The sequence below is a fragment of the Eleutherodactylus coqui genome, chromosome 4, assembly GCF_035609145.1.
Source record: "Eleutherodactylus coqui strain aEleCoq1 chromosome 4, aEleCoq1.hap1, whole genome shotgun sequence".
Lineage (NCBI taxonomy): Eukaryota > Metazoa > Chordata > Amphibia > Anura > Eleutherodactylidae > Eleutherodactylus > Eleutherodactylus coqui.
In genome coordinates, this window is record NC_089840.1 from 111,988,931 (window position 1) to 111,999,426 (window position 10,496).

The 10,496-nt window shown below is 43.2% G+C and overlaps 1 pseudogene; it reads left to right on the top strand.

Moving 5' to 3' along the window:
• The window catches only part of LOC136626519 (serine/threonine-protein phosphatase 4 catalytic subunit-like), a 93,999-nt pseudogene extending 91,362 nt beyond the window's left edge, over positions 1-2,637 (top strand).
• The last annotated feature ends 7,859 nt before the right edge of the window (positions 2,638-10,496 follow it).

Genomic DNA, 10,496 nt, shown 5'->3' on the forward strand with positions numbered 1-10,496 from the left:
TGCATATGTATCCTTATTTTTCTCTTAATGCACCCATGAATGTCAATGGAAATTAACGGAAAACGCGCAAAAAATCCGCGAAAAACGCTGCGAAAAATGCGCGGAAAACGCTGCGTTTTTCACGCACGAAAATCGGCAACGCCAGTGGGTAGGCGCCCTAAAGCTAAGGGTGCTTTTACACAGGTAGGTCAACCAACAAGAAGCATGTCAACAGTTGTACCGGGTGAACGTTCATTAATATGATCATTTGTCTCCATACAGAATGCATTAGCCCACAGAACATGTCCACGTTTATATGGAGAGACATGCTTGCCCTTTGACTGATCGTGGGCATATTTACACCAGCCAATGATTGGGCAAATGAATGTTTGAGCAAACGTTTATGTCTGGTACTCAGACCATATAAAAGCAAGAATCGGTCTGTGTAAATAGGAGCCACTCAATGTTTGCTCTGGATTATTGTGAACGATTCCTGCCCCCCACCCCCCACCTCCATTCATAGAATGACAGAAACGATAGTTGGGCAGTAGCCAATGCGACGGCTGTCGGGAGCTCATGCACCCAACAGTCGTCCTCTGTAAAGGTACTTTTAGCAAAGATTTCTGACTTTATTGCCAGCTGAAAATATCTGCTGTGTTTACACATGGCCTTAACATTTTACCAAGGCCCAGCCATTGTATAGTGGTTAGAGTATGCATAACGGTCGAAGAGGAGAAGAAAGCTGAAGGTAATTCAGTCCCATAAAATACATGGAAATGCAACATTGGACTCTTATTGAACAGGTTCATGTTCAGCCTGACTTACTTGGCTTATTAACAACACGACAATCTCTTTATACTATACATCAGTAAGTCATGAACGCCTACTCAAAAAATTATATAAGCGCCTCTAGAAATTGTGCTGCCTATTAAAAGCACGGCAAGAGAACATTATGAGCACCTTCGAGACATGACATGTACAGTACTGTGTAAAAGTTTTCGGCACCTGTGGAAAAAATGCTGCAAAGTAAGAATAGAAGGCAACTCCAAATTTATTAAGTACAATGACCCCAGACATACAATGTCATTAGACCATGGAATAAATTACCTTTTATGATGGGTTCCTTGCTAGAGATGGGTTGCATCTTACAAAGACATAAAAGCATACATTTGGCAGGCTCATCAGAAGAGCTTTAAACAAGAACAATATGGGAAGGGAACTGAAAGGCCAGGCAAAAATGTACAGCTGATGAATACAATTGAGAACTTTTCAATTAGAAGTGGAAAGAAAGAACAAAGACAAAAACTTCAGGAGCAAAGTAGAGGAGTAAAGACCCATTTACACGGGGTGAATGTTGGGCAAACGATGCCTGACACTTGTCCTGCATATATTCGCTCCCGTGCTGTTACACAGGAGCAAGTATCACTGGCTCCAGAGATGAGCGAGCATGCTCGGTTAAGGAAATTACGCGAGCGAGCATCGGCATTTTCGAGTAACTGCCTGCTCGTCCGAAAAGATTCGGGGGCGGGGAGCAGAGCAAGGGGGGGAGAGAGATCTCCCCCCCCCCCCCGTTCCACCCCACTCTCCCCCGCCACCCCCCGAATCTTTTCAGATGAGCAGGCAGTTACTCGAAAATGCTGATGCTCACTCGAGTAATTTCCTTAACCGAGCATGCTCGCTCATCTCAGCTGGCTCGCTTACAAAGTGGCCAGCAGGTGGCTGGGGAGGGGGGTGGGGGGCTGTAGGAGATTTCTGGGAGCTCATCAAGGAGAGTGAAGCCAAAGCTTTTTGTGCCAAGGCGCTGGTGGAGGAGAGCAATGTCCAGAGGGTTGACTCTCCCATCATGGTCTACGGTGACATCCACGGCCAGTTCTATGACCTGAAAGAGTTGTTCAGGGTTGGGGGAGATGTCCCAAAACAAACTACCTGTTCATTGGAGATTTTGTGGACCGCGGCTATTACAGTGTTAAAACATTCCTCCTCGCATTAAAGGTCCGCTATCCCAATAGGATCACTCTTATTCGTGGTAAGCATGAAAGTCGACAGATCACACAAGTCTACGGTTTCTATGACGAGTGTCTGTATAAATACGGCTTGGTGACAGTATAGTGGTACTGCACGGAAATCTTTGACTATCTCAGCCTGTCTGCCATTATCGATGGAAAGATCTTCTGTGTACATGGCGGACTCTCCCCATTTATACAGACCCTGGACCAGATCAGGACCATTGATCGTAAACAGGAAGTCCCTCACGAAGGTCCCATATGCGACCTGCTGTGGTCCGACTCAGAAGATACTACTGGGTGGGGAGTGAGCCCTTGTAGAGCCGGGTACCTGTTTGGTAGCGATGTCGTAGCCCAGTTTAACACAGCAAATAACATCGACCTGATCTACCGCGCACATCAGCTTGTCATGGAAGGGTATAAATGGCACTTCAACAAGACCGTTCTGACTGTATGGTCTGCACTAAACTACTGCTACAGATGTAGAAATGTTGCTCCCATTCTCAAGCTCGATGATCATCTTCAGAAGAAATTCATCATTCTTGAAGCCGCTCCGCAAGAGACCAGAGGCATTCCCTCCAAGAAACCCATTGCTGACTACTTCTTGTGACCTGCCCCTTCCACACCAGGGCCTTTCCACTCTTTCCTCCTGATGTGTCTCAAACTTTTTCCAAGGGCTTCTTCCCAATCTACTACCCCCTCTTTTTTGCAAATATGCAGAAGAGCCTGCAGACTGTCTCTCTTCTCCTTGTTTAAGTCTTATTAGGTTACTGTGCTGATGTGTTGTGGGAGGGAGGAAGGGGAGAGTTTGTGGGTGCATTGCATTATAACTTCTGAGGGGGCACTTGATGACTGTTTATGGAGGAGGAGGTAGTGCTGCTCTGCAGCTTGGCCAATGGAGCAATGTACTGTGTGTCTCTCAGGAAAGGGGTTATCTCAATGCCCTGCAAGACTTTCAATCGGGAGGGGGGAGGTAACAATGTGGTATCGGGAGGAAAGGTAAGATATCAGGGCAGTGTTATGCAAGGAAACCAAAATCCTTTTAAAAATGTTTTGTTTTTCCTCGATTTTATACATTTTTTACACATTTAAAAACCGAAATACAGTCATTCCTTGGTTCCCCTGTATCAGGCTGGTGATGGTCTATCCCTGCTGGGGTGTTAGTATAGAGTGCCTTATTGCAAACGGACCTAAGGCCTGCAATCTCAGAAGGACGGAGACAGATGTGCGCCATCCCTAACACGTTGCCTTATGAGGTTTTCTCATGCCACAGAATTCACTCCCCCCTTTGTGTTCCCTCTTCTCCATCTATTGTTCCCTCAACAGATGAATAGAAGTCAACACCGCAAAATTCGTCACCCGGAAGGTTCCTGTTTTTGTAATTTATTCTCCTTCTTTTCTATCCAATTTTCTCCATGTGACTTGGTATCTTCCCCTTTATACACAACGATCAGTCAGGATTTTATTATTTTTAATTTTACTCCTTTGATAGATAAAGCTGCAGACATCTGCTAATAAAATGTGAGAAAGGAACAAAAAAAACTGGAAAGAAAAAACAAAAGGGAAGAAGGTGGATCCAGACAAGCTTGAAAAGTGGGTGGTGACTAACAGATTGGTATTTAACAAGGAGAAATGCAAAGTCCTACATCTGGGCAAGAAAAATGAAAAAAAGCACATACAGAATAGGAGAAATTGAGGAAAGCAGCCGCAGTGAAAAAGACTTAGGTATACTAATAGATCATAGACTGAACATGAGTCAACAACGTGATGCAGCAGCCAAAAAGGCAAACACAATTCTGGCATGAGAAGGATAGAGTCTAGATCACAAGAGGTCATTATTTCCCTCTACTCTTCCTTAGTCAGACCTCATATGAAATACTGTGTCCAGTTCTGGGCACCCCACTTTAAAAAAGACATAGACAAACTGGAGCAAGTTCAGAGAAGAGTTACCAAGATGGCGAGCGGTCAGCAAATCATGTCCTATGAGGAACGGTTAAAGGATCTGGGAATGTTTAGCTTGCAAAAAAGAAGGCTGAAAGGAAACTTAATAGCTGCCTGCAAATATGTGAAGGGCTGTCACAGTGCAGAGGGATCATCCCTATTCTCATTTTCACAAGGAAAGACTAGAAGCAATAGGATGAAACTGAAAGGAAGGAGACACAGATTAGATATTAGAAAACACTGACAGTGAGAGTGATCAATGACTGGAACAGGTTGCAAGGGAGGTGGTGAGCTCTCCTTAAATAAAAGTCTTCAGACAGAAGCTGGATAGACCAGATGACCCTGGACGTCCCTTCTAACTCTACGATTCTATGATACTATACTGAATTTGAGAATTATCATAAATTAAAACCCTATTAGACCAGTGATTCTTTCAAAAAGGAACCCTGCACTTGAAAAAAAGAATCCTGTGGCAAAGCTCATGGCTGCTGCCTGAGCTGCTGAAACTCTCAGCAAACCCAAGCCCGTCTTTACATTTGTATTCTGATTAGAGATGAGCGAGCACCAAAATGCTCGGGTGCTCGTTATTCGGGACGAAATTATCGCGATGCTCGAGGGTTCGTTTCGAGTAACGAACCCCATTGAAGTCAATGGGCGACCCGAGCATTTTTGTATATCGCCGATGCTCGCTAAGGTTTTCATTTGTGAAAATCGGGGCAATTCAAGAAAGTGATGGGAACGACACAGCAACGGATAGGGCAAGCGAAGGGCTACATGTTGGGCTGCATCTCAAGTTCCCAGGTCCCACTATTAAGCCACAATAGCGGCAAGAGTGCCCCCCCCCCGCACTGTCAGCATAAAGATCGTTCTCCTCTGCCACAGCAGTAACAGCTGTGGGAGAGAAGAACGATGTTAGCCCATTGAATTCAATGGAGCCGGCAATACAGCAGGTTCCACTGAAAGCAATGGGCTGCCGGCGTGCGCGGGATGAATTGTCGGGAAGGGCTTAAATATAGAAGCCCTTCCCTGCAATTCATCCAGAAATGTGTAAAAATAAAAAAAATATACCGTATATACTGGCGTATAAGGCGACGGGAATACAGTGGAGCAAAAAATAAAAATCATTACTCACTTCCCCCGGCGTTCTGCGGCGCTGCTGCAGGCTGTCGCTCCCTCCTGGTCCCAGGCAGAGCATTGCTTTCTGGACGCAGCGCCGCAGAACGCCGGGGGAAGTGAGTAATGATTTTTATTTTTTGCTCCGCTGTATTCCCGGTGTATAAGGTGACAGTTGGGGGGGTCGTCTTATACGCCCCGTCGCCTTATACGCCAGTATATACTTACATTGTCCCGGCAGACGGAGTTCAGCGCGGCCGGCCTACAGTGGGTGTGAAGGGGGTGTGAGTCAGACCTGCCCCCTGATTGGCTCAGCGCTGAGTCTGACTCACACCCCCTTCACACCCACTGCCGGCCGACGCGGCTGAACTCCGTCTGCCGGGACAAGGTAAGTATATATATATATATATTTTTATTTTAACACATTTCTGGATGAATTGCAGGGAAGGGCTTATACATTTAAGCCCTTCCCGACAATTCATCCCGCGCACGCCGGCAGCCCATTGCTTTCAGTGGAACCTGCTGTATTGCCGGCTTTATTGAATTCAATGGGCAAACATCGTTCTTCTCTGCCACAGCTGTTACAGCTGTGGCAGAGAAGAATGATTTCTCTTCTACATGTTCTCAATGGGGTCGGCGCTGCTGCCGCCGGCCCCATTGAGCGCATATAGAGAAGAGAACAGGAATCGCAGATCGCAGATAGGTGCGATCTGCGATTTCTATGGCCTAAGAAGGACCGTAGGGGTTCTTGAAGCCTAAAATCACTCCTAACGCTCTCCCTATAGCAGCTCCGGCATCAACAGCACTTTCCCTGAACTATGTCAGAATGCATCTGTGGCGAGCTGCGGGCGGGCAGATTTTAATACTCGGGTGACACCTGATCTCGCCAGCCACTCACTGCAGGGGGGTGGTATAGGGCTTGAACGTCGCAGGGGGAAGTTGTAATGCCTTCCCTGTCTTTCTATTGGCCAGAAAAGCGCGCTAACGTCTCAGAGATGAAAGTGAAAGTAACTCGAACATCGCGTGGTGCTCGCCTCTAGTAACGAGCATCTCGAACACGCTAATACTCGAACGAGTATCAAGCTCGGACGAGTATGCTCGCTCATCTCTAATTCTGATGTTTTGAGAATGTTGTAAACTGTAGCTCCTTGAGAGCTGAAACATGGTCTAAAATCTTCTAAAGCGCCTGATTTATCTATGTGGCAAAATTAAGTCAAATTGGTCCAGTCGTTTGGCCATGCATTTCTGAAAAAATCAAATAACAGAAATCCATTTATATATCGATTATCATGGGCGTAACTATAGAGGATGCAGGGGATGCAGTTGCACCCGGGCCCAGAAGCCTTAGGGGGCCTAAAGGCCTAACTTCTCCATATAGTAAGCCTAGTAGTATGAATTAAGCTTTATAGTTGGGGGCCCGTTACAGCTTTTGCATTGGGGCCCAGGAGCTTCAAGTTACGCCTCTGTCGATTATACTAGCTGTTTTAGATTTCTAAGAAATTAGAATGTTTTGTTCCTTTTCATTACTAATGTTACACAATTATCGAAATTGTTCAACTGTTTAATCATTTTATGTTTTCTGTATAATTAAATAAAGAAATATCTCTTACAATAAACATTTTTGCATTTGGTAGTGAAAGGTTTACTGTATTGGATATGTTGGCTTCATATCAGTGGCAAACAAAGTTTTTAACCACACACACAATCAACAAAAAGTTACATGAAACAGGCTCCTGGGAAACTGGGTAATCCTGCTAAAATATACAGAGAGATCTCACAGTTTAAATTGAAGTATAAGAAACTGTTCTGAATTTTCTTCAATCCATGCTCCTGATTGGGCACTATGACATTCTAAGAAATAGGTCTTCTGAGGCAATCTCCCCACCAGCATCCCTCAATTGTTGCCACGTGGCTGATCTATTCCCTAGAGGAAATTCAATTTGTAGATCATAGATTCCTGCAAACTGTTTTACATGCTATGAATAATCCATTTAATTTTAATGGCTTTACACTGATGGTGTGCGGTGATGTTATTGAGTACTCTGAGCTCCAGAAATATTGACCTTGGAAATCCATGGTAATTGGATGGGTAATCTTTAAAAGTAATCTATTGCCTCTACTTTTTACTAATTAAAAGCAGATACTAATAAATATTCTTTTTTTCTAATTTGTTTTTATTTTCTGGAGGTAGATTGTCTCATACGATTTCCTGTAGATGAAAATAGTGGCAGATGATTCTACCTGCAATGCAAATGGTATTCAGACATATGCTTCACTGACCTCTATGAGAAAGTGTTCTAGGCATGCTCAGTACATGTACAGGTAAGAGGAGGAGGTGAGCTGTAATCATCACCTATTGTGAATGTTGGATCTCATGTTATCTGTGTCAACTTTCATTGTAATACTGACTGTGATGATAATGCGTATAAGCGCATGAGCCAGCAATTTATTTATTTATTTTGGACTATTCAAACTCCGCACTATGCCGCACGAGTTAAAAAAAAACAAAAACGGGAAGATAGGTCCTGCCCTATCTTTCTCGCACATAGAAAAACTATGTGTGAGAAAGGTAGGGTAAGTTCTATCTTTTCTCGCACATAGTATTATTGCATGAGAATCCTGATAGTGAAAACCAAACCATTGAAATCAATGGTTTGGTTTCGTCCCATTTTGCGGGCGGGCCTGTAAAACGGGACAAAAACACGCCCGTGTGTTTGAGCCCTTAGGAGAAGGAAATGCAAACAAGGCATAATTGGCACACTGTGCCAATGGCATTCTCTGCCAGTTCTTTATAGGATTAGTATAACTTTCTAATGAAATATTGTGAAATTTTCTCATTGCTTAGGGAGTCATGTATCAACATGGTGCTCTTCTCGAACTGCCTTGTTGAAGTGAAGTTTTTTTTTTGTGTTCCCTGTCAATTAAATCAACCAGGAAGTTACCATATGGCTGTGGGTTTATTTGCTTATACTGGGCACAAACTATTCATACCTTCTAATAGAATTAGAAGACGAGTGTTACTAAAGGAACGCCCAAATTATGCAATGCCAACAAGAAAAGGCACATGAAGTGAAAAGGTTAAGAGTTGTAGCAAAGATGCACGATGGTGTTACATTACAATGACATGATCATTTATTAGAGTGTAATAATAAACTGATATCATCCATCAATGAATGAAGAACAACTCTTTAGTTGATACAAACAGATATGCATGTTTGGTCATATTTGGTTATTTTATATATTTTATGGTATTTGTGTAGAGTAGTGCTTCTTAATGCTTCTAAGGCCTCATGTCCACAGGCGGATCAGATTCTGCATGCGGGAGCCAGCAGCGGAATCCGATCCTGCCCGTGGCAGAGGACACTGCAGGACTTCTACTTACCCATCCAGGTCTTCTGCGGGTCTTCTCTCTTCTTTGCTGCAGATGTGTGTGGAAGCGCCGGAAATGTGACCAAACCCATTGACATGAATGCGTTCTATTCTATGTGTATTGCGCAAGCAAGTTTTGCAAAAACGTGCACAAATACATCTGTGTGAAGTTGGTCTAAGTCAACTACCCCATCTCAAAGAAATGACTTTGAAACTCCCCAAAGATTTGATCTTATAATATACTGTAGGTATTAAATTCACAGCTTGAAGACAAGTTGAGTAGAACTCTACTTACGGCACCTGGAACGGTAGGCTGGAAATTTCGTCCCTTTACATAGGCTGACCTTTGTATGATGATCGGATCATTCCATGCTCTGCCCAATCCTGCCTTGATGTATTATGTATAAAGCATATGCTCCAATGGGGAATATGTTTTATTCTTAATGTAAAGCGAAATGAACTTGCTCAGATTAAGCCTACATGAGTACCTTGGAAAGACTATCTGGGACAGGTTGTGTCAAGAAAAACACGTGTTGCTTGAACTCAAAAGGATAACATAGACTGGAGGACTGCCAAAGCTCGTAACCTAAAACTTAGTTGTTTTAAAAAACCTTTAGTCAAATGTTTCTTTATCCGCTTTCATACCTGCGTTAGGGTTAGTTCAGGGTTTCCGTATCTTTGCTGAAGAGTAATTGAGATAAAACTGGAAACAATGGATCCGTTTTTTTACACAGTCTGCAGAATTATTTTTCCATCCACAAAAACAGAAACCTAACAGAATGGGAGCAAATGGAAGCCTTTCAGTTTGATTTCCGTTTTTTTTTTGTAAACCCCATTAAAATCAATGAGGAAAAAACAGATCCATTTTTTCAGTTTACCTCCTCCAGAAACGGAGCAGAGAAACGGAAACCCTGAACTGAGCAGGTGTGAAAGCAGCCTTCGCTGTTACACTGCAAAGCTGTTAGCAGATGAAGGGTGCATTCAGATGTGCCTAGGGGCTCATGTACAAGACATTGTAAGGTCCTCTCAACAGCCACACAGCGTCCCTATGGGTCTACATACCGCACTCTGTGTTGACTTATTGTTTTGCAGTGAGGCACCATATTCTGCCTTAGAAATCATGCTTCTATGGGAAAATACCTCCAATATCCATCATGTGATGGAACGTGCAATGATGTAGGCATGCTTTGGTACAGTAATAGCCCAAGGCTGACTTTCCTGTAGATACATGACTAGATGTAATTTTGTAACCATATTTTGTCTGTTTGAATGCAATCCAAGTTGTAGAGTTCATTGTCAGAATATAGCGTGCGTCATAAACAACATATAAGTAGTTTGAAGAAAAATAAGTGTAGATTTCCTTATTGATTAGCACTATACATAAATAGGGTAATTAGACAAAGCAGCAGCACGGCAGCGAGTATGTGCGGGGATGAGTGACGGACGTCGTTTGCCCGACATTCGTCCCGCCTAAATGGGCCTTTACTGTTATTTATAAAGTATAATCTCAACTCTTGTTATCTATATATATAAAGCTGAAAGCCCTCACTGACTGACTGACTGACTCACTGACTGACTGACTCACTGACTGACTGACTGACTCACTCACTGACTGACTGACTGACTCGCCAAAAGTTCTCCAACTTCCCGATGTCGTAGAAACATGAATTTGGCACACGCATAGATTATCTCCAAAATAGGAAAAGTAATTGGGTCCCAACTTGATTATTCAATTCTAGCGCAAAAGAATTGGCGTCGAAATTTTACGTACGTAATCTAAATCTGTCACTTTCCAATGTCATAGAAACTTAAAATTTGGCCCGAGCATTAATTATGTCATAAATGGGAAAAGCTAATGGGTCCCAACTCGATTATTCAATTCTATGCGCAAAAGAATTAGCGTCCAAATTTTACGTACGGAATCTAATTCTCCCACTTCCCGGTGTTATAGAAACTCGAAATTTGACAGGAGCATTGATTATGTCATAAATAGGAAAAGTTAATGGGTCCCAACTGGATTATTTAATTCTATGCGCAAAAGAATTAGCGTCCAAATTTTACGTACAGAATCTAATTTTCTCACTTCCTGAT